The sequence below is a fragment of the Plectropomus leopardus genome, chromosome 24 (assembly GCF_026936395.1).
Source record: "Plectropomus leopardus strain MGB_pleo_1.0 chromosome 24, ASM2693639v1, whole genome shotgun sequence".
Classification (NCBI taxonomy): Eukaryota; Metazoa; Chordata; class Actinopteri; order Perciformes; family Serranidae; genus Plectropomus; species Plectropomus leopardus.
In genome coordinates, this window is record NC_142199.1 from 13,238,850 (window position 1) to 13,264,787 (window position 25,938).

Sequence of the window (25,938 nt, forward strand, 5' to 3'; positions counted from 1 at the left end):
AACAAAAGTAGGGAAAAATGCCTCTAATTAACACGAAACAACCACAAGGAGACAGAAAAAACACAAGGCACAAAACGACCACAAAAAAAACATGCAAGACTCAAAGTGACACAAAATTACCTCATTAAGACACAAAAAGACTACAAAGAGATACAAAAAAAACCACAAGGACACAAAATGATGAACAAGAGAAACACAATGACTGAAAATTACACAAAAAAAGACCTCTTAGAGACACAAAATGAACTCAAAGAGACACTGAATGACCACAAAGAGGCACGAAACAACTATAAAGAGACAAAAAATGACCAAATTGACAAAAAAAAATGTCAGACAAAATTATCACTGATAAAAAACACCTTACTTTCCATCAGACAGATAAACATTAGTTGGTCAAAGTTGGATATTTTGACATTATTTTAATGATATAGTACATAAAGTCAAGGCAGTCTTCTGAAATGCGTGAAACAGCTCCTCCCACTGGTTAGTAGCGGTTCATACATGTGACGCAGTCTGCGCTGTCAATGGGTCTGTCACGCGCATCAATATGTCACGTCACGTCACGTCACGTCACTCGGGGCGTGCCATCATTACTACTTCGCTGCTCTCACCGAAGTGGACAGAAAGAAAGAAGCATAACCTTGTCATACTTTTTATTTAAAAGTTGAAGAGTTGAAGCTGTCCTCAAGCCGCTTCGATACCGCAGCTGGACGCGTCTTCGGTAAGTTAAACAAACTTTAAAGCGCATTGTTTGACGTCGCGCACCAACTGCAGAAAATTGTCAACACACCTGGATTTTGATTAACTAGCTCGCGCGTGTTAACAGTTGTCAATGCGAACCTTCGGTTGAAAGACTGGCGAGCAAACTTGAGAGGACATTTACTCGCAACAAATCAACAAATTAAGCGTTATAGCAACAAATGCGGCTGGACATGAATTGTTTGTCCTGTGAACTTCGTCAGCCTGACAGAAAGCAGAGAGGAGTCTGCTGTTTTCTCCTGTTGTGGCTAACTGTGGCCGTCAGTTGTGTGTCATATTCTGTCAATGGTGCCCTGTAACTAAATACATTTACTCAAGTACTGTGTCGAAGTACGTATTTAAGGTACTTTTACTTGAGTCTGTTGTTTTTCTTATGCCACTTTAAACTTCTACTCCACTATATTCCAGAGGGAAACATGGGACTTTTTTACTTTATTTTTTTGAAAGCTGTAGTTACTAGTTACTCTACACATTAAAATTGCACATAAAGCACAAAAGAAGAATCTGTTGTTTTGTCATAAAACTTCAACTTTCCAACAGTTACCTTAAAAGTACAGCCAAAAAAAAAAAGGGAGTCAGTTAATCATGTGGGCAATTTTTTAATTCATGAATTTATCAATTTATTAAAATAATTGAACGTGTGTTGTTGTTGTTGTTATTGTTATATTTCTCTGGATTGTGTACTTTAACTTTTAATACTTTAAGTGCATTTTCCTCATTAAATTTACTGTTACTTAAGTAACATTTTCAATGGAGGACCTGTACTTGTTCTGGATTATTTTTACTGTGTGTTTTTAGTAGTTTTATGGAAGTACAGGATCTGATTACTTTTTTCAATACTGTAAATTCTCTACTGTATCTTTTTGTTTGTGTTCTGTGCTGTACATCTTGAATGGACACTGATGCTGTCTAGTCAGGAAGAGCTTTTAAATTGGTTGGTTGAGTCACCTGTGCACTTAAAATGTTTTTTTTTTTTTTTTTTTTTCTGTGTAGAAGGTCTGCTATCTCGCTGTCAAAATTCCCTGAGTCATGTTTTGTTTCAGGCTGTGCTAAATTATTTGTAGCTTTAATATCTAACTTTAATAATGTGCTCTGTGCCAAGCTTTTATATAAGATTGTAAGTCATGCATGTATTAATTACTTTATGACATGAACATCGACGTTAGGGACTGTTCCTTATTTATGAGAGGGGAGGGAATGGTGCAAAACAGGGGGGCGGGGCGGCAATTCAAGTAATTTTAAAGCACTGGGGAGGGAGTTATGTTTTTGATTTGGGTTAGGGGAGGGACACTCAACTTTATTTGTTTTTAATATCCTCAAAACCTCCAAGGCTGCAAGTGGGTTTGAAAGGCATTCATGGGAGGTGGGGGGTCATACATTTTCCCCATGTCACTCAGGGAGGCTCAAGGAAAAGTTTTTTTTAGCTCCAGTGAGGGTCACAATATAAAAAAAACCCAAACAAAAATGAAACAGAAAAAGCAAAGTTGAACCCTAACCACCCCTCTTTTGACTTTGTACACATTGGCACATTGCACTACTTTATTTCTTGAAATGACTTGTCTGATTTGGCCTCTGAACCACTCCACAGCTAAAATGAGTCCTAAATGTAAGATTTAATTGAACAGCTGGTGCCTGTTGTTCTCCTGTAAATAAAATCTGCAACTTTGACACAAATTTTTCGTAAGGTTGTCACGTCATGTCATGATACAAAATCTTATCAGTATTTCCCCTACTCATTTCTGGTGACATCAGATACACTCTGCATTTCAATAGACGGATATTTTGAAAACATCCTTAGTAAAAGCTGTACATCTTTCACTTTTTGTATGTATGTAAATGTAATATAACATCTCAAATTTATTTTAAAAACTTTTTAAACATAAATTTTGTATTTTATCAACATTAATATGATGGACTGAAATGTGCCTTGCACTTCGTTCTTTCCTCTAAGGCTTTTCGAAAGAGGCTGGGCCATGCTCTTTGACCCCATGGGAGCTTGGGGTGTGACACATGTGCAGTGTACCTGGAGCTGTGATGATGGAGGGCACTGGAGATAAAGGTATGATGTGTACTCAGGTGCTCTTTGGTCACCTCCTTCAATGTGCTTTGCCTGACAAAACTTTTGGGTGCTATGACACGGATGGTGGCCGAAATAAAACATTTGCATAAAGGAAGCATTTGTTAATGACCTTCTATAACACACTTTTTGTTTTTTGTAATAGTGCACCAGCTGCTGAGCCAATCAGCACTTGCAGATGACATTACGCTGCGCATGTGATGTTTCCGAATATGTGAAGTGATTTGAGACTGTGACTTCTCCTCTTTTGACCCTTCTTGTCAGCTATGCTTGTTAAAAAATTGGGCGCGTCTCTACCACAGTCCACTTTAGATTATGTGGAGCACTGTGATTGCCTTATCGACATCCTGTCAAATCAGTTTGTGCATTTGGGTGGAGTCAGATGACAGTAATCATAGATCTAGACATCCTAAAAAAGTTTTGTCAATTGGAATGGACAGGGGATCTGAGCGGGTTAACTGAACGCACCTGGAGATTCAATTAAGTAGCTAATGTTTGTTAACAGGGTTGCCAAGACTGCTAAGACTAGCTGGCAAGCTAGCAGCGCTGGAGAGGACATGAGGATTTTTGTCAACAACAAAGTGACCTTCACAGGAACAAGTGCAGCGGGACATTACATCATGGAAACTTCACCTTCTTGACAGAAAGGAAAGAGGACATCTAAAACGTGAGTCAGAAACACCTTCTTTCTCCCTTTTCTGTTTCTCTGAGACTGCCAGTTGTGTTGTTGTTGGTGCGATGTCATATTCTGTGCTGTGTCTCGATTGCATGGACACCGATGCTACTGCCCATACACACAAACAGGAAGAAAGCCCACCGAAGCTATTTAACTGGTTTTTCAGTCACCTATTGACTGATGTGTTGTTGGACCCTGTGCAAAGGGTCTGCAAGCTGAAAATTCCACTGTTTTCTTCACTTGTGGCTTACTTTCTGTGGCTGTCAGTTGTGCTGTTGTTGATGCAGTGTTATATTCTGTACTGTATCTTGTTTGCATGGAAGAAAGCCCACCGAGGCTTGGTCGTGAAGTCACCCGTTGACTGTACATGAGGTGTTTTTTTTGGAGCTTTTGTAGTAGGTCTGGTAAGTTTCTGTTAGAATTCCCTGAGTCTTGTTTTCATATATGTATATATATATATATATATATATATATATATATATATATGAGGTGACCTTCCATTGACCATAAATATGCCTTTACATTTAAAAAAAAGTTTTTACAGTTAGTTAAGATATGTAAGCCAATGCAATTATCAAACAGCACAGTATATAGTGTTATCACCAAAACAAAGCAAGTTTCTAAAAAAACAACACATTCTGTTCTTGTTTTTACAGTTTCTGAACAAGATAACTGGTTTGTTTTTTTTATTGGGAGGGGTTAAGTTGTGTCCTTTTCCTAAGCTAAGATAAAATAAAATACAAAAACATAAGTCATTCCCCACTGCTTAAAAAAAATCTCTAACATGCCTCCCCCGATTTGCACCACCCCCTCTCCCTTTATAAATGACAAACTGTCCCTAAGTCTCAGTTACCGAATAGCCCCTGTGATTTTTTTTAAAAATGGTCGAGGACTGCTACTTGTTGTCTTGTATATCAGATCTGCAACTTTTACCCCAATCTTGCAGTAAATTTCCACACCATGCCTTCATGATACATGTTGTAAAAAAATGAAGCAATTGAAGGCGAAAGGATGCTCTGTAGATGCTCTTCTAACCTCCTCACCACTATGTGAAATGATTTCCCCTCATGGCAGGACTATTTCTGTCCTATATATCAAACTTCCAATTTTTGATTCACTATCTAGAACAGGACTATAAAGTGTGCTTGTAGTTATATGCTTGCATGTGAGTTGTAAAAGAGATTGAGACAGATGGGAGCTTAATGCAAGTAAAGTTCTCTTAGATCTGAGCTCTCTTGCCCACTCCAGCATGTGGGAGGAATGGGAAGCAAGGAACAGATTGATAATGACTTGTAAGGGAATCATGAGTGCTCCTGCACACCATGCAGGCAGATTTTCCTCAGCTGGAGGAGGTCGGTTTTAGCCAGTAAGAAATTTAAAAAAGGTTATGGGTATTAAGGGAGAGAATAGTGCTTACAATAAGAACTGGTCATAAATAAATTTGAAATGGCTATGAGTGTCAAAACAGCTCAGGATTCATTTGGCTTAAGAGGCAAATTAAATCTAATTTCCACCATCACAGCACCTCAGTTGGTTGAAATTGATCCTCTCTGCACTGTTAACAAACTGTATTTTCTTGATATTACTCTTGCTAACCCGCTGTTCATGAACAAGTCAGTAAGCTGTGTATTTACCCTTTAAATATTTGATTGAAAAACATGTAAAGTGAAGAGTGCAAGTAACTGATCCACCTTACTCTCAGACGTGATCACTTTGTCTAAAATAGATTTGTAAAACTAAAATTGAAAAATTATATAAGGCCTATATTTTCTTCCCAAATAAAAATGGCCAATATGGGCAGCAAGGACAGTTTATATAGTATTTTTAATATGTAATGCCTTTTCTCTCACTTTGTATTTATTCTATTTTTGAAAAAAAATAATCATGCTGATACCAACATGCTGTTTTCATCAAATAATGTTTCAGAACTTGCGAATAATTCAAAATAAGAACATTTTTTGCAAGCTTCTGGTCTTCCTAATATAGTCATGGAGTGAGAGCCCAATGCTTTTTACGTAATACGTTTATTACAAGACAAGTCAGGTGAAATCACTGCCAGGGACAGCCCAGATGCCTCAGTGTGATTAAACTGAAAGGCTCATACAGCCATATGGTAAACTCATTGTCTTCTCATCTTGCTTTCTCGTGTAATATATATTTTGTATTTAATTAAATTTCTGCCTCCATCTGCACCACCAACTACTGCAAAATAACCCATAAACAAAAAACTTTAATTTGTAGAAACTGTAATATTGCATAACTATATCATGCCTGTCTAAATTTATTTTCTGTTTCTCCATGTGCTCTCCTGTCTTTCTGCCTTGCTGAACTGCCTTTGTTACTTTGACCAAGCCCGAGATGTAACATTTCAATCTCAGATTGGCACTCACATCATAGTGAGAGTTGGATGCTCATTCACAGAGAACAGTTCTGTATATGCTGTGTTTGAAACTTCAAGAGAATGTACTAAAATAGTTTATTTAAACATTCAAAATCAACACATCTAGAGTTACATGTTTTTCACTGGACCGGAAGGAGATGAAAATGTGTTTTCTGGAGGGTTTAGGTAACCTAAAGCTGTTAGACAAATGCGGGGGAGTCAAAACTGGGATATGAGATGACTTGCCCATTGATTTTTTCTTATGCAGTTTTATGGCCAGTTGGATGGAGCTGCACCTATTGATTATTTTTGTAATCTAACGATTATTTTTTTCAATTAGTGGACTGATGAAACTATCAATTTATTGATTATTCTGAAGATAATTTTCTTATTAGCTGAATTATATTACAGTTTATTCACCCCCAAATAAGTAAATAATTAAATAATTGTATTCAATTATCTGCTCTTTAAAACATGATGTTAGCAGCATATTTTAAAATTTGTCTAATTTGTATGTTACTGCTGTGTTATAGCAGTAGTTATGATGTTTATGATGACAGAATATCATTATTATTATTATTATTATTATTATTATTAATAATGATAATAATAATATTATAGTAGCAGTAGGCCCTTTTTGTCAGATGCCTAATCAGAATATTACTGAATGTCTCAAAAGCAATGCTGTGACACGTAGATTACTTTAATCACTGTATATCACATCAGGCCTTTCCCTGCACTTGAAAATCACTCTTTTCTGAAGTACTCTACTTGAAATTTGAAATAGTTGTGACATGGATTTATTTCATCAGTGGAGTAATATACAGTTAAGATAATCACTGGCAAATGTATTTTTGCATCGGTGTGGGGCATGGAAAATAACTGAAACCATTTACAAAATGTAACACCTCTGTGCAATGTTAGTTCAAGCCGGTGTTTCACTCATGCATGCCCGTTAAAGTACACAGAAAATATAAAATGGCCAAATAACAATGTCAGGTTACGCATAGGGTAACATTAGCTGGGTGCAGAAACTTTGAGACTACTATGAACAGAAACTTGATACACATATTGAAAATCCTATATATCATGCTCGGGTGTTGAAATAGAAAACAGGAAGTGCTGTCTTACTGCCGTCTTGACAAAGCGCTCCATTTTGCTTTCACATTTAGTGTCCATGCATTGCAGTTGTACACCTGTGGTAAGTCATCCATGCTTGGACTGGTTGCAGCTTACACTATTGCGTCACACTGATGTAAGTTTTTCAAAATCAATGAAAGTCGATGCCCTGAATGGCAGCATGGCAGCCAATTTTAAAAGTTAATGTTGAGCTCTGCCATGAGTGTGTTAACATCTAAAAAAAAAACCAAACATTTTGTTTGGATGTTGCCAACTTATACCAGAACAGAGCCATATTTTAAGATTGAATAGGAGAACAGATTACATGTTTATGTTTTTGTTCAGAGTGCTGTTTTGTTTGCAAGTCCTACATCTTAGAAATACATGTATCATCTGAAGACAGCCTTTTTCTGATGCATGGATACAACAGGGTGCATTAAATTAGCATGGAATTGCAGTTTAGAAAAGTTTTGCCCACAGCTAGAGTAGACATCTATGGGAGAAAAATCTTTGAAAGTATCAAGTCTCTTTTTGTGTTCTGGGACTATATAAAGTAACTCAGAATCGACACAATTAAGAGGAACAGTTTTTCCAAGATGGACATATAACAGAAAGAAAAACTTTTTGGAGAGACAGACCTTAGAAGTTCTTCAGAAAGATGGATTTAAAAAGCAGAATCCTTGTAGAGAGAGAAGTGGAGAAAAAAGCAGTCTCTTTGGGGGACGGACCAATCTGAAAACGATTTCTGCTGAAAGAGACAGTTAGGAGAAAGAGCAAGGCCATTGTTGGGATGGAGGGGACTTAAAGTATGTTGTAAAGTCGGAGACTGTGCCTGTGTGTGGTCGTCTGCACACAGTTAGCAGGACTCCTCCTGACCAACCCCTGCATGGATTGACACAGCTTTTGTGTGGCAGAGAAGCATTGTGGGAGTGTGGACAACTTGGGACTCCGATCACGTTCTTGGAGCCACTACAGAGGCATCTGACTGACTGCCAGACACACACACAGACACAGATAGCTTAGTCCTGACTTGTGTTGGATGTTGGATTGGCACTGCCATTGTGTGGCAGTGAAATGATCTGGGACTGCAGACTTGGAATGCAGCTCACACATGCAACATAACACACAAATCCAGAGCAGAGGAGATGATGGCATGTGTGTATATACAGCTGGCATACAGAAAATGAACAGCATTAGTTAGAGAGGAATTAAGAGGCGGCGGCTGAAGCATAGGGAACCATTACAGCAGACTCCCAAAACAAGTCTTCCAAGAAATTATACCCAGGTCTCTGTTATTTCTCCATCAATCTGAGCTAGCTGTCTGGAACACACTCTATAGGCTGTGTGCTTTGTGTTTTTACTCACAGCTCCTTGCACTACAGGAGTGTGTAATGTATGTGTTTTTGCATTGGCTAATCATGTGGTTTATCATAATAAAATTAAATTTGATCTTTTTTAATTAGATCTTATTATATTTTCTGTCTTTTTTTATGTTAAGCTATGACGTGGTTTGCAGAATAAGTATCACTGAGCTATAATGTAACAGAAAGTATAGAAGGGGAAGAAAACAAAATGCGTCAGTCTACAGTATTAATGCATGCCATGCCTTTCTGGGCCTGTGGATTATCTGTCTTATTGTTATGAATAACTTGTCCCCAAAAAGACAACATGACATCATGTCCAGATATTAGCAGCACAGCTGTGGAGTCAATGGACTGTGGAGTTTACAATCTGTGACGGAAGATATAAGAAAAAAGGTTATTGAGAGTACAAAAGACCAAAATGCAATGCATCAAGACTATATGGGCATATTCAGTATTTGTGGCTCTTTTAAGGTGCAACAGTCATATGTATTACAGCAAGGTTTTGTGCAGGTTAAAAGGCTTAGCACATAGGAAAATTGCACTTTTGGTCTCATGCAGTATGTATTTGAAGGTCTTCCTGTTCAGAGGAACAGAGAATGGGAGGAGGGAAAGGGAAATATAAATCGCTGGCTGCTGCATCTGACTTATCACTGGTGATTATGGATGCACAATGTTTTTTTCAGCCGATACAGATAACAGATAATTACCTGCTTCTCATGGCTGATACTGACATTTTTGTATCTTAAAAAGAAGTTTGTAAACTTAATTTTATTTGCACCTGAGGATAAGAAAGATGAACATGATCCAGACTTGGTTTCCAGTTAATGATACAAATTAAGGGCTAACTGTTGCATCATGCAGTTAGCAAAACCTATTGGTTATTAATGAGTTTGATGAAAGAGTTGAGCCATTTGGTATGAGTTTGTCTGAACTATTTAAATGCTCGCTGTTGGATGTGAACCTCTGCTGCTGTATAAGCCTGTGCAAATGCTCCACAGACGGCCCCTCAGCACTGTGTCTACCTTGTTTAATGGCAGCTGGAAGTTTGCTGATTTGGTGGGGAGTCGGGCGGTCGGGGATCAGTCCCTCGGCACAGTTTTCCTCTGAAACTATAAAAGACGTCCACACTGACACGAGACATGTTTAGCTCTCTAGTCAGTGTGCTGTGCTTGTTCTTCTACTTCTTCTCTGTGTTTTGTTGGTGGCTCGCAAACCAAGTTTAAAGGTGTATCGCCACCAGTGTTGGAGTGTATAGATGTTGCCCTTGTTAAATCAACGAAAGCAGTCTTACTTGGTATTATTGAAGCTAATTATCTGCTATAATATCATTTTCGGAATAATGCATTAGAATAAAAATTTGCCATTATCGGCCAAAGATTTAGCCCAGTATGGTAACTGCACTTTGTTGAAAAGATAACCCTTGACAAAAGGAAAATAACATTTGTTCTGTAATGCACAGCTACAAAAACACAAAAGTTGCGAAGATAAAAAGTTAGCCTTCAAGGTTTTGTTCATTGTACCATCTTCCATCCTTTTCTCGTACCATTTTCACCCTCTCCCTTCAGTCATTGCTGATGAAAGCTTCTCCATCACTTGAATCATGGCTGAGTTCATGCCAATTTCTCTGTCTGAGCAATTTGAGCACATAACCAAACAGATCATCTTGCATATAACACAGATGCTTCATCTCATAGGGACTCGGCCCGTTTTTCTTTCAGGAATAAGCTATCTGTTTTGATGGAACCCCCCCAGTCTCTAATAAACACATTTAGCCAACAGTTCACCTCCGTTCTCTCTCCTGGGACAAAAAAAAAAAAAAAGCCCTTATGGGAAATGTATGAAATCACAACCTGCAATTGCAAGTAGATGAGGCAGGTTGTAGAAAAACTGGCACAGCACAAACTGTATTACAACGCCTCATCATGAAACACCTCCAGGGAACCACTGATGATGGATACTGTGTATTACAGTGTTAGTGCAGGGGTTGACTTTTTCTTTAAGGGTCAGTATGTTGGAATGTTTTCTAATACAATTACATTTAATGTTTTGGGTGCAATATTACATACTGGAACCGCTGCTATTATGCTGGGTAACTTCAATAACAAGGGATGGTTGGTAGCCCCTGTGTAGTGTTAGTGATCATGCTTATTATTCTTTACTATCATGAGCCTTTATTTTGAAACATATCGGTAGAGCTGACATTAAGCATTGGGATTTTTGCTTAAATGTTAGTTGTTGACCATGCTTACTTAATTTTGATTCCTCAATTTATATTGAAACATCATAAAATGTAGGTATTGAGTATCTGGCCATTCGTGTTGCCATGCAACATCTTGCGAAGCAGGAAAGGGTTTGCCAGGAGCATTCTCTGGTGTTTGTATCAAAAAACCATTACATCCTATTGTCAGAATCTTGTGAAATGTTGAACAAATTGCATCCCATTTAACTTAATGCTATAAATTCTTACCTAAATTCATGGAAAAGAGCTTAAATCGGATAATTAAGGAATACTGGAGGCGACTAGAACTTAATTATGTAGATAATATTATGCAAATCTAATACATCTATATATCTATTACAATTCTATGGTAGGCACTTAAAAGCTTATTGACAGTGAGTGCCATATGTTCAGAATGTAAGATGGTAGCCATAGGCGACATTGGTGCCAATTACTTTTCATAAATTCAGTCAATTAATGCAGATGACTTTCTTTAAAAGCGGCAAAATAAGAAATCTTTGCCCTTAAATTAATCTTATTAGCAGTCCATAAATAAAGAATTAAAAATGAGTGATAATTATTAGTAGAGGAGCAGTTTCAATTTACATTTTGAATTAAATGGATTAATAGTGCGCTGACCCACGACCCAGCTGCACTCGCTGGGGTGCTGAAGAGGAGTCTGAAAGAAACTCCACTATAATATAGAAAATTAATCAGCACCTTGTATTGTTTTTTATATATATATAATGCGAAATTAGTTTTTGAAAATGCTCTTGTAAAGGTGTGGAGAACATATTGCTTTAGAATCACACCTAACCGCTAAAACATCAGAATTTGAACCACATTTCAGCATTTGACTGTGATACAAGAGTAAACATTTTCCTACTACAAAAGGCTAAGAAAAAGCTCCAGTGACTGAAAAGGATTTAAATTAACTATCGACAGCTTTAGACAAAACGCCATGTGTGTGTGGTTCTGTGCCATCAGCTACAAATCTGTGACTCAGTGTGGGACTGGTGTTGCTTGAGAAGAACAACCATGCTTAATTGACTTAATCCTGTTTTATACCAGTTTTTTTATCGACAAGAGTAGAAAAAATACATTTCAAAGCCACAACATGGTAAATGAGGTACGATAGTAAAAGTGACCCTTAAAAAGTGAAGGTAAAACATGCAAAAAGTCAAACTTAAATCTGTAGACATTTCTCAATTGTTGGTTTTATGCTTAAAAAAAAAAAACCTTGTTGTTTTTGAAAAACTATGTTTATCACACACTTGTGCTGCGTCTGTTTACTTTTAGCTTCATACATCCAAAACATGTTCACCCTGACAAGGATATTATTTTCCCCCCACTTTACTGCTCTTAAGAAAAAGAGCAAATTGTGTCACGGTCGCTGTTATAACCCAGAAGGCACCTCAAACAAGAAAGTCTTGTTCAATTAATCAAACTTATTATAGCGGGCGCGCATATAAATCATTAATACGCAGGCAAAGCTGACATCAATAAAATCTAACAGCCTTAATGAGTGAGGGGAGAAAAAAAATGAGATATGAGCAGATGTTCAAAATGAAAACCTCATCAACAATGGTTATGTAAAGATGTAATTTTAAGGTTAAGACACTGGGTGGTGCTGTTGAACCAAAGAAAGAGCAGAGTGAATGTGTGAAATGCAGAGGGAGACAGAGGAGAGATACAGTGAGAGGGGTGAAGGCTGAGAGAGATACAGAGGCAAAGCAAAGGGGCGAAAGAAGTGAAGAGATGGAGGTGGAGGGGGCAGAGAAGCAGGGAGAATATTTCTGTAGTTTGAGAAATCAGTAGTGAGAGAGGGGTTAAATATAGAAAAAGGGGTAGTGCGTGGAGGGTAAATGTGGTATAAACATCATATCAGTCTACCCGCTGTGTTAATTACATCCATTATTAGCCCGCTAGTTTCTGGGTCAGATGAATTTTATTCACAACAGCACCCTTGGAGGAGAGATTATAGAAAATTACAACGAATGCCTCAGCCCTCATTCAGGAGGCCTTGTTTATGGGTAATTGTGAAAAGCAATATACCGCTCTGCGAAAAGCGTGTTTACCAGTTGAGCTCTCCCCAAGGGCCACGCCACGGAGTGAGACACAAGGCGAGCATTACATTCCCTAACTCTACACCCTTTGACTATTTGTCTCCTACTCCCTCTCTCTCTAATGCTACATACAGTGTCCTTTGAGGCAAATTAAATTGTGCTCTGCGTATTATGACAGCGCCATGAATTGCGTTTAATTACACCAGAGGAGAATGATATCATCACTTCCAAGCAGCCTGTCACCATGTGTTTGCACATGCACGTCTGCAAGTTTCCCAGTCTAAGTACCCGTGCACGCGTGTCTAAAATCCCCCAGCACGGCAGAGTCAATCTGTGTGTTCTGCCTTTTCGATGAGCGGATATCTGAACGCTAACAGCTTGCCAGCCGCATGTACAGGTTTGCAGACAGAACAGACCACCAAGCAACGTTCTGCTAGGTGACAACAACCTCGGGGAGAATGATGTAACACAGGGAGGAGGGGCAGAAGGACAGACAGGGAGCCACACGTGCAGACACACACATTCAGAAAACTAGTCGCAGCACAGTGGGGGTAGATTGTGTAACAGATCAGCTTGTTGTCAAATTGGTGAGACTTGCTCTGAGGCTGTGTCTTAAAGCCAGACAGGAATGATGCAGCAAATCCGTAATGACTGCAACACATACTCGCAAGCATGAATCATTTATTTATGGCCGTGTAAATCAAGTAGCGCAGCGAGATAAACAGTAAAGACGATTTTGTGAGATCTGTCAGTTACATGGCGCTACAAATAAAAACACAAAATCACGGATAACAGAGGCAAGCCATGAATCTGCCAGCGATAGCTGACACAAGTCTGTTATGTTGCTAGTGGAGTGGCTCTCCGCTGTGGTATACTTATCATCTGAAGGCACCTCACCTGGCCTCCACTGAAGAATATTAAAACACGCAGTTGGCACCTGTGAAGTGTTTTGCGTAGGATGGAAATAGCAATTACCTGAAGCAGCAAAAGGTCCTTTTAACTGTAAAACCCAACTGCAATTTCAGGAATCTCTTGGTTTAATGGAGAAAAAAAGACAAAATATGCGTCACTGAAACAGATCCGAAACACCGTTCAACCTGAAAGCTTTTCACTCATCATCACTCATTCACTTCATTCTTTAAAAGACACACAAAAGCGTAGGATGTACTTCACACATTATAAACTTAGCTGACTGCGTGATTAAATATGAAACTAAGGTCATACATAAACTATGCAGGCAGCTAATAGCCTGCTATTTCTTGCTTTTTCTTTTTGTCCTCCTGTTGTTCATTACATCATATCTCAATTTCAAATTTCAAGGATATTAGATGCATGAACTGCTTCTGCTTTTTGTTACTGAAAGCTAAAAGCCAACATTAAGCCGTAGAATAGTCTAAACATTATTATGAGTATTGTCCCAGAACAATATAATTGTATTATGTATGTAACTGTATTATGTTAACTGTATTATAGAAATGTCTTAAATTGTTGGGAAAAAAATCATACTCATGTCACACTTTCAACAAATAAATACAAAGTTCTGTGATTAGAAACTCTTGTGGATGACATTAGATGTGTCATTCACAAGAGTTTCTAATCACAAAACTTAGTATTCTGTGGCAATATTGTGTTTTGTTTGGAAAAAGATGTGCCGAGAACCAAGTTTTCTGCAGCTCACTTCTTGGAGGGAGGCCACCTTCAAAGGTTTAGTGCTAAGAAATAAGACCCTCTTTTTTCTTTACACAGTAAAAAAGGCATAAATACTTTTGAAATTGGTGCTCCTAGACCAGAGAAATCAGAAGAAAAGAACTGTGACATGAACTCTTGCACAAGAGGTAGAAAACCCTACAACTACCAGACTGCGCTGCAGCGGCCCAAAAAACACTCCTGGTTGGTGATGAAAGGTGAACTCGTTCATTTGAGACAGTGGCAGCCGGCAGGTACCAAACGATCTTGGATTACAGTTAAACTGTCAACTAAACCGTGTTTCTGCAAATATTAGGCAACGAAGAAACAGAATCAGCTCAGCTTAGGTCATCTGTTTATTATTAATATGTTTGGCCTCAGTTTTCACTTTGCAGGAAATGATGGCGCTCACTTCTTGTTCACAAACTCTTGCTATTAAAGCTAAACAAGGTACTAAAACATGTTTCTGAAAACATTTTGTGAGAGAACAGGCAGTGCATTAACATAATCATATTTAAATTGATTAGCTCTACCTAGTTTTACTGTTTGATCAGAGTTTGGTCTGAATTTGAGAGAGAGAAAAAGGGGCTGATCTCCCACTTAGTCCACTTCTATATGCTTTAGATTCACAGTGGTGGCATGGGGGGCAGAGAGAAGAAAATGCAGAACAGTGTTTGCTGCTCAAATTACAGCCTCTAATTTAAGCAGTCCCCAGAACCAGTGAAACTCTCTTGGATGACACGATATGGTGTTTGGCTGTTTTGCTGTACTGAGTCAGGATGTTTCTGTCATGCAGCAGTGGGTCATCTTTAGCCCCCTCAGCCTCCTACTCTTGTGCAGAAAGGCTTTAAGGGTCCAGGTGATGGCCTCAGAGATAGAAAGAACTAAGTGCTATTCATGTTAATGGTAGAGTGTCTGCAGCTTTTGATCTTCTCAAAGGCCACAACAGGCTCTTTGGTCTTGTTGATGGTGAGAGCAAGGTTGTTCTTCAGTCTCCACTCTGCCAGGTACTTAACCTTACCTTAACTCCCTGTCATGTGTATTAAAACCCAGCTAAAACCTTGAAACATTATCAAAAAGGAGAAAACCTTTTTCTGTAAAGTTCCTTTGAAAAACACAATGTCTGAAATACCAACAATTGTGGCACAAGTTTTCACCGAAATTGTGATCTGTTTATAAAAAAGCATAATGTACTCAAAACCCACCATATGTCACAATTCCACCAAAAACGGAATTAGACGACAGTTTATTTAAAGCAGCTCTATTGCATACAAATATATTTTTAACATTTGTGGTCCTAGTCTTTTGTTGTGTATGCTCTCATATATTAGTGATTACAGCTAAACATATTGGAAAATATACAACCATTGCTGGAAAGAACATAATGAAAAGGTGGTTTCATAATTCAATCTGTGCTCTTGAGAGCCAAGACGCCTACAGTGATTTTTAAAAACAGAAAAGTCAACAGCACTATTGACCTTTTGAATCTGCATATTAAGGCATCTTTCATTTAAAGGTATTTGCCTTGAAAACATGAAGGCCAAAAGAGCTAACGCCATAACAGCACTGAAAACAATCTGCGGCGGTGACTTGCAGAGAAGGGAATTATACCACCCACATAAATGTACATGGATTAACATGTTTCATGGAAAGAATAAATTTATACTGCTACTAGTTACAAATACAGTAGCTTTAAAGGCTTGCAAGTCTTATGGATTATCTGGATTGGTCATGTCTGTGGACATGGACAAGCTTTGCTCATATTTGCCTCTCATTTGCAAACACTGACATTCACTCATGTGGATTGGATGGGTCATTTTGAGGCCAAACACTTGTTTTTGGTCAGCTTCTTCTCTATGTGCCGATCTGCGTGTTCCATGGCATGCTGCACAGTAAGTTGCCAGTAGCCTGGTGGGTAAAAGGACGGCCTGCACACTTGTCATGGGCCACAGGGCAGGATAGGGACTGACCAGAGCTTAGCTGGCTCAACATTGACAATACACAAAGTGAAGCATATTTAAACTTTTTTTTTTTTTTCTGTCATGAATTTCAAGTATTCAATATTGCCCCAGCATTTTATTCTTGGCAGGGTGGAAAAACCTCTGCAACACTACAGTCTAGAATTAAAATCCAGGATAATGACATCCTTTTAGGTGAGCTGGCACTGCACAGACTTAATGGTTTCTGGGGAAACTCTTCATTTAATGGCACAATTATGATTTTTGTCTATTTTTAAATGAATAATATAATTTGGCAATGAAATAACATTTCTTGCAGGCTTAAGGTACAGTTTCCAAAGAAAAACTGTCTCTTAAAAGTTCTATTTATATAGAACTAATTTAAAACAGTAAATTAATAATTTTCTCATTTAATGGTGCCCAGATTACATTTTCTATCAACATAATAAGGAAATGTTTAAATTGAAGGCATTTATGAGCTGTTTACTGCCAGCACAGAATGTTTACAGTGAATATAACTGCATAGCTTGAATGTTTTTGCCCCCCCCAATATCCGCTCACAGCAACTTAAGCATGATTATATTTTTACATTGATTTTTGGCTCCTTAAGTCTCCTTAAAGGGAGGTAAAGATAGTAGTCCTGTGTTAAATATTAAAGAAGCTCACTTAATATGAGACAGAATGTGTTTTTTGTCTTTCCCTTACCTTAATAGAGTGTTGTAGTGGCCTAACCTCCTGTTCATACATATGGACATAAGGCTCTGAAGCTTGAATGTTTATTGCTGAGCACATATTTTACCTGCACTGCTGTGATTGAACAATTGTTTGCTCCTGTTGTTATAAAAAAGCTTATTTTCTCAGCAAGCTAATAGCAAATTAATCTATAATCAATTAATTGTTCACAGTCTCTAGTTGGAGCTTCTCTAAGTTCAAGGTTTACTGCTTTTTTTGGTCTTGTTTTATAATAGATTGAATATATTTGGGTCCTTGACTGTTGGTTAGACAGAAATGATTTTTTGGTATTTTTATAGCAATGACATTAGATCACATTTGGAAATTTTAGATGTCAAGGTTTTGCCATTTTGATTCATTTCTTCATGTTTGGCCTGAAAATCTTGTCATACTATAGAAATAATGTTTTTTTCTTTTTCTTTTTCTTTTTGCCAACTCACATACCTCATTTTTTTTTTTTTTGACATTTTAGATACCAAACTGTTTTTTTCATTTTTTTTCAAAACAAGTTTTTAAAAAATAGCCACATCAATTGATTAGTAAAACAATTCATTTGTTGTAACTCTGCAAATTTGTATACATATTTTGTGGAACACAAGTTAGGCCAAAATGGTTGACTGATTGACCGATGTCCAGTATTTCACAACATGGAATCCAATTATGGGCCCAACCCTAATCTAATATTGAATTGAATATCTTTGGGTCCTTGACTTTTAAAAAAAGTCCATTCTATTGGCATTTTTATGGAAATGAAAATTTTGATGTCAAGTGTTTGCCCTTTAGTTTTATTTCTATATGTTGGGCCTAAATTCTGTGTTGTGCAGTGGAAATAGAGTTTACTTACCTATTTATTGACATTTGATCTCCCTTTATAGACCAAGCTAGTAATTAGAATGATTAATCAGTGAATAACAAATTCAGTTGCAGTTCAGCAGATTTGTATAGGCAACATATTTTGTAGAAAACATATTGGGCCAAAGAGGTTGACCGATTGGCTGATATCCAATATTTAACAACAGGAAACCCACTTAGGGGCCCGACTCTAATCAATTTTGAGGGTAAAGCGGAAAAGCACACTGCAGTACATACACTGGAACACAGAGTCACACACATACGCACACACACTGCCACAGAACCTGAAGCTATTAAGCTTTTTCCAATGACCTGACAGTCAGAAGCATGGCCATGGCTGGAGGCATGTTCAATTAAGATCTGTGGACCAACACTTAATTGCTGTTGAAGCTGCGTAAAGACAAACGGAAACAAACATTTTGTTTTGCTTTTGCACTGCAGGGTGGATAATTTTGAGGGTACAAGTGCAGAAAGAATCATTGTGATGTTGTTTTTCCTGTGTTTATTTCCTTATTAATATTATTATTGTCACCATAGTTATAAAATCTCCATACCAATAACAAAGGCAAGCACTTGAATCAGTCTAATGGGGGAATACTGGCATATGAACACTTTCATAAGCGATTTACTCCTCCCAAAGTAGCCAGTGATGTAAGCCATTATGAAAAATCCCCAGCATGAGACAGATTTGTGTGAAACAGCAGAGCCATTTTCCTCATAAAAGAAGTACTCACATAATTCACTACAGTACTTTATTGGTGTGGTTCAAAGACATAATGACTAAAAAAGCCCCTTTTAAGTCAAGCACCATGATATGTAATGATTCAAATAACTCCCTCTTCAGCAACAGAAAATAAAATGATCCTAATGAGTCCTTCCTTTCATGTCGAATGGGCTGATTGGAGCTCATCCCCTCATTGTAAGGAGACTGAATGACTCCATCTGTGTACATATGAGGAGCATCACTGAAAGTATACGCCATGCATTCTTTACTTAAATGCTCTAATGAAACAGCCTCTCTGCATTTACTGTAGCTGATTGCAGCAGATAGATGGATTGGTATGGGAGGATGGATCGGAGGTTGAAGACTGTTATCAGTGTGGACAATGGAAGATGGAAAGGAGAACTAATGACTGGTACTTACTGTGGAGCTTTTCAGGTTAAATAGAGGTGTGTCCCATTAACTGATAGCTGTGGGAGTGATGACTGTGATTTATAAGATGACATATTGCTTGAAATTCACCATTTGTTACAGCTTTTTACCTCTGGACCCAAGTTCCCTCGTAAAACACATAGTGGAGGAAGTCCTGAAAATGTAGCCTCTTGATGCATTTGTGAAAATGATGTATTAAATCATCAAGCCTCATTCACTGGTTTGTGAGTATTGAAATGTTGTTCTTCTGATTTTGTGTGCGACGGCTGATTTTGTTCTTACCACTTTGCCCAAGCATTTCGATTTGATATGCGTTTAGTTAAAATGTGTGTGTTTAGATTTTCTAAGACAGCCTGGCACTATCAGTTGTGTGTATGCATGGTCCAGGGCAGTTTCTAGATTTGTTTGAAAAAAGAGAAAAGAAAAAATCAGGGCAGAAAATATTGTTAAATCCCAGATTTCAGTTAAAACATTTGTACACACATTTTAAACACAGATTCATGTGTATGCACTGTTTTTGAATAAGACCTATTGTGCCTCAACGAACCGTGTTTATGAGTTGTCTGTCTGTCCCAATCTCATGAATGCTATATCTCAGGAATGCCATGAGGGAACTGAACGACAAACTGATTAAATTTTAGTGGTGAAAGTTCAGGTCTCATTCTGTTAAATGTGGAATCACAACATTTACTTGAGGGGGGTTGCCAAGTGGCTCACCTGGTGAGAGTGGGCGCTCCATGTACTGAGGCTGTGTCCTTAATGCAGTGACTGCTGCTGTTTGTCCCGGCGCTTATACTAGTTTCAGATTACTTTAATATTATCATCAGCTCTCTATTAAGAATATGTTGCTTCTTGACCTTCAGGTTAACAGCAATTCAAAAACAAACACTTGCAGTGAAGCTTCATAGTGTCAGCAAATGAAGCATTAAATTGTGCTCTGAAAAACAACTGTGCTGAATGAAAGATTCATATTTAGAGAAAATAACCCCCATCAGCATCATAATATAAGTATAAGATACCCACTGTGTAAACATGATTGTATGTAAATATGTATGTCAGCATCATTTGATGCAGACACCAGTGTATACTGCAGACATCACTGATCAAAGTTGCATGATTTTAGGACATGTAAAGTACATGTAATGCTGATGACTGCCAGGCTAAGCAAAAAATATAGATATATTTCTTTGTTTGCTTGTTTGTTTGTTTTTTTGAATGATTAATTCCCCGAGTGAGCATCATGCAGTTTGAGACTATCAATAGCAAACAGTCAATGCCAAGGAGCATTAGCTTATTACTTTGGCAGGACAAAGTAGCATTTTCATATCAATTAAGAGGGAATAAATGAGTTGGTGAAAAACTGCTGTTTGATGCTTCAGCGTCATGGAACACTTACATTTGGCATTGGAAACAACAGAAGGCTGCTTGGAGGTGAACCTTAGAATGTGGTCATCTTAGTGACTTGGGCTCAAGGAAGAAAAAAATACAGCACATGATATAAATTGAAGAGCTAACTAAATGCCCTGAGCAACAAAAAAAAACTACATTGCAGCCAAAGGATTGTAGGTCAAGGACTTTTGCCTTTTGTGGCAAGCTCTTGAGTGACACAGAGGAAAATATCAAGGGTGGACTGAGGTATACACTCACACACACACACACACACACACACACACACACACACACACACACACACACACACACACACACACACACACACACACTTTGCAGATTATTCTGCTGCTGCTGTGCTCTGTTGAGTAACTAGGCAAATGACATTCCTTGAATCAAGCTTACGGAGGTCTCACACATTGGCCCCGAGCGAAATATTCTCTGCTGAATGCCATCTGTGAGTCTCTTTATCTCTTTCTTTCCTCCTCTTTGTATGACTAACAGTCTACGTGTTTAAGTATCAGGGTCCAACACTCTGCAGGCTGCTTTCTTTGTAGAGTTTAAGAACATTTCTGCATGTTTCAGGCATATGACAGAGAAGCTAATAGTTTAAGGCATTAATGAGCGCTTCAGGAAGAAGCAGCATTATTTATTATTGCAGTGGGACTAATATTTACACTGCCTCCAGCTACTTATGTGATTATCTGCACAGTTGAGTATGTTTCCGATTCAATGTGTGTCCTGAACCACGCCGGCTGGGGTCATTTAAGCCTGTAGCCTTTGATGGTTTGTTAAAATGTTGCTGCTCCGCTAAGCAGGTTGCTTTATCACATTAGGGTCAGCCACAGCGGTGGCCCGTTATAGTTCAAATGTGTGCTCTGCTTGTTGATAAGTTCCTTGTTGCATCATTTTGGATTAAGACAATTTGTGGTGGGAAATTAGATGGTGTATTTCCTGTTTCTGGTCTGTTTGTGTATAGGTCTTGACTTGATGTTGAGGTTGTGGTAAATGGAGCTGCAAACACATTATTTAGAACAATCTCAGTGTTTGCAAAAGAAGCTGGTATGCTAAACTCTTAATGCAACAGCCAATGTCAGAATCTCATATATCCCACATGTACATTTCTTTTGTTGAGCTTAATGTGAGTCTGTTTACTAAGAATCTCTCACCCACGCAAGCCTCAGCATTGCCTTAGTTTAAGACTATCGCTCACCTGTCACCTTGCTTTGTTGTTTGCTTTTACCCTAATCGGGGTGACACTAGTGGCAGACGCAGAGTGGTTTCCAGAGAGTGAGCAAAGTTGTTCAGGATAACACTGAAAGCCTTTTTTTGCCTCTATTGAGCATGTCGGTTTGTTGTTTGTGTGAGCGTCTGTGCCCCAACAAACCAGCAGTCAATAAAACAAACTAAATAAAGTAGTACAGTTGCAAAGTACTTGTATTGTAGTGTGACATTGCGAATAGCCTCCTTTTTATAATGTAATTTCTTTGGAGTACTGCAGCTCAGTTTCAGTCTTTAATGATGTATCCTTTGTCCCTTAAACTGTTTTAAACCCTATAAATATTCATGAATAACATAAGTAACAGTTAAAGATTAAAATAAACATCCTTAGGTTTTATCAATCGAATGTACAGAATTGCCTAAGAAGATGGTCATGATAGACTTTACAAATAATAGCCATGCATAAACAAAAGCACACAGCAAGTAGCCTAAATGAAACAATTTGAATTTAAAGGTAAGGAAAGGAAAAAAAAATATAAAAATAAGAATCTTGAAGGGATCTTAAAAAGGTGATGGAAGTTCTAGGATGGGTGTGATGATTAACAGATGTTTAGGTGGAGCAAAAATGAAATGCTGGTGTGTATAGTGTAATGAGATAGGTATAGATAGGTATAGATAGGATAGATAGGTATGGTGATGCAAAAGCAACCAGTGCAGAGAAGCTGAGTGGGGATCATGTGCTTACTTTTTCTAGTTTTCGTTAAGGTTCTGGCTGCAGCATTTTCAACAAGCTAAAGACTTCTAGTTGCATGACTATTAAGACCCTATACTAGGACATTACTATGATCAGGATACAAATGGATGAATAAGGTTTCAATCACACAAAGATAATAGAAAAAAGGTCAGATTTTAGCAGCACTGCTGAGGTGAAAAAAGGCTGTCTTGATAATATCCTTGATATGAGACTGAAATGTCAGATGAGAAACAAAAATCACTCCTAGTTTTGTGATGGTCAAATGCTCAGAAATAATACAGACAGGGACCAACGAATAGTTTCTCTGTTTGGTCAGTATTAAACTTTAAAAAGTTCATAACCAACTATTTTTTAATTTCGGATAGAAATATCTCAAAATTTAGGAGCTGAGAAAAAGTATGTATTAGTAATGCACGGGTCAGGGTTGTTTAAAACCCAACTCAGCCCGCTGTGACAGCCAACCCACCCCGCCTGACTTCTACACATATGCATTAATCAATGACCTAAACCACAAACCTGTGAACCAGAGCTGAACGTTTCTGGTAATCACCTACTTGGCTGTTTTGTTTGTCATGTCCACTAAATATCACAATGTAGGAAAAATGTAGGCTTTTCTGCTTTAAAAAATACAGTGGACAGGAAAGTGGTTACATCTTAAACCCTTTAATCTTGGGCACACAGCTGATAACCTACGTTGTGTTTACATAAGCGCACATGCTGACATGGTACAGTGGTTTAACATGGCGTCACAGAAGTGCATATTTAACGGACTGACTGTGGACAAAGACACGATTTCTTGCTGTAAGAACATGTTGTTAAACATACACATTTGCAGAGGGAAAAATTTTAACAGGACTTTATGACCGAAGAGATGTCTGGACCTTAGTGCAGCAGCACTGACGAGAAAGCTGCTTGTTGTGTGAGAGATGGCAAGAGGGGAAGAGAAGGTGTAAATTGGATTATTGCACAATGTTTCTGTAAAATATAACAACTTACTCATAATGCTGCTTGTCACTTTATGAACCAAAGTGCAGGAAACTGGCGATATTTTCTAATAAGCTTGCCTGAAACGCCCGACCCTTGGGTTGGGCGGTTCAGACTGTTGGTCGACCAGCGCATCGCTACTTTGTATCATCAGCATAGCAGTGAAAATTGATACCATTTGCAGATGATGTTGCCAAGGGGAAGCATGTCGATAAAAATATGAAAAAAAAATGGGGCAAAATGAAAAGCATGGGACAGAAAAGTTGATAAGTGCATGCAAATAAGTCAGCGGCTGCAGATAGTGGGAAAAACACACTGACGATATTTAGCTTGCACTGTGACAGAAAGGTTTTCCTTCAATTTCACCATCATAAACTGTTAAATTAATCAGCTTTTACAGGTTTAGAGTACTTTAGTTCATTTTTGAAGAAAACAGTTTTTGTAGCTTGGTTTGTTTTTATCAGAATTTTACAGCTGCCCTGAAGCTCTTCAAGCTAAAAGATGATCAACTCTCAAGAGATAAAAACTTTTACAAAAATTAAATGAAGTGAAGTGAATGTTGTTTCATCACAGGGTTAACACCTGTTGCAGCTCCCGTTGGCAAACTGTTTTAGCCGAATATGGAACGAAGGGCAGATGGGGCAAAGACATGTAGAGGAAAGGGGGGATTTTTTGAAGGCATGTAATTGAGCAGACAATAAAACAGACAAGACACTTTGGGAATTTCCAGCATTTTTACATCTGTCAGTTTTACAACTTTTATGAACACAGCTCAAAATTCACATTTAAATGACATGACACCTTCCCTCAGTCAGTATCGGATGAGCTCACTCACAGGAAACTGTAGGATAATATTGTGTCGCAGCATCCCCAAACCCCACAACGCACACAGTCTGTTGTGTCTCTGTTTGACTGTCCTGGCTGTGACTGTTGTTTGCAGCCAGTGCAGCCTTTGTTTCTGTCCTTATGATGACAGATAAAGCACTGTGATGCTTGCTCAGAGGGAGGCACACGGGCACACACATACACACACTTAGATTTATCCGTTAGCTATCGTATCCTTGTCTTGCATACCCCAGACGTGATCTGTCAAATTATCTGTGTGTTTGGGTGTGTGTACATTTGTTTGTGAAAAGCCTCTGGAATCTAAATGAGGGTTTTGCATTCATTAATGTTCATTTGGGTTGTACAGTATTTTGAAGATAATATTTATCATAGTTTTAGGTTCCTCTAACAAACTGCAAAATCCAGTTGAGTCCACCAGTGCATGCATTTTAAAAAAAAAAAAATCAAATAATTCACTGTTTAAAAACTGCTCAACGATTTAAATATATCATAGGAGCTCAGAATAATTGCAAAAATACAACAATAGACTGATGAAAACACCTGTCAAACTGTTGAGGCTCCAGAGGCTTTGTCCTTTGGCACATTTGTTTTCCCTATCCCAGTGCATGTTCTGCAGACATGGCTTGTACTAGCCTGCCATTTTACATAAAAGCTGCTGTAAAAATGAAATGGCTTTCATCACAATGGTAACTGGACATCTCCAGCAAACAAAGCGGAGGATGTGCTGCACAACAAAAGCTCTGCACCGGTTCAGGAGGGGTATTTGAGAAGAGACCAGCGGGAATTAAAAAATTCAGGAAAGCCACAATAGTGCTTTGAGTCAGATGGGGATGTTGTAGTGGGTGAGATCTTCACAGGAATTTCAATACAAAGGAAAAAACTGTGTTTTGTTTTTGAGTGCTTTCCATGAGGCATATACAGCAGGGAATAAACATGATTAAGGCAATTAAGGAAATGGCTGAAGGAATAGCATGTGAAAATCATCAGTTTGTATCGGAGCAGCTCTGTTCCCTCCTCCCTACCCTTTTTGGCATTTAACTTGATTGTTAAGTTCCTGTTAATTTGCAGAATTACTTAAATTTTTATTTTTGTTCCAGACCTGTTTTTATGAACCTGTCAGCTATTTGTCTTGAACAGGTTCCCTACCTCTGCTTATTGCCTTAAAAGGCAATTTGGCAAAAAAAGACATTATTCTTATTAAGATGTTTACATAGCAGACGAAAATAAATATTCCACTAATATTTGAGTTTACATGCACCTGTGGGCTTCTCATGGGCATGCATCTCTGCCACAGCCTTGCAAACTGGTTTTGAGCTGGCATGTGTAATGCATGTACGACAACACACAGAGACGTCTGTAAACATATGATAGGCAGTTTGTCACAAACTGCAGTGAAAACCCCAATCGAGATGCATATTTCAAATGCTGTATAAATGCCCAAATTATGCTGTTAAAACTCGAATAATACAGGCATTTCCCATATGTCTTAATTTGAAAATGCTAAATTCAGGAAAAAGGCCTATTTTGAAATAACTAAATGGAGTATGCTGTTAACATAACCCTCATCAAATTCAGAATATTGTCATATTCTGAATAGTAGTGGGATGTTAGTGTACATGTAAACGTAGCCACTACGAGATACATTCTTATTGAATGTCAATACACTGCTTGGCTATCCCTGAAAAAAATGCCTCCCATGACTTG

The 25,938-nt window shown here is 38.1% G+C and overlaps 1 long non-coding RNA gene across 2 annotated transcripts in view; it reads left to right on the forward strand.

The window, feature by feature from the left end:
- The first annotated feature begins 583 nt into the window (after positions 1-583).
- Positions 584-25,938, forward strand: part of LOC148185510 (uncharacterized) — a 100,233-nt gene continuing 74,878 nt past the window's right edge. For both annotated transcript variants that reach the window (XR_015775917.1, XR_015775918.1), the window contains exons 1-3: positions 584-721; positions 2,711-2,818; positions 3,342-3,503. This is a non-coding gene — a long non-coding RNA (uncharacterized LOC148185510). The remainder of the gene's footprint in view (positions 722-2,710; positions 2,819-3,341; positions 3,504-25,938) is intronic.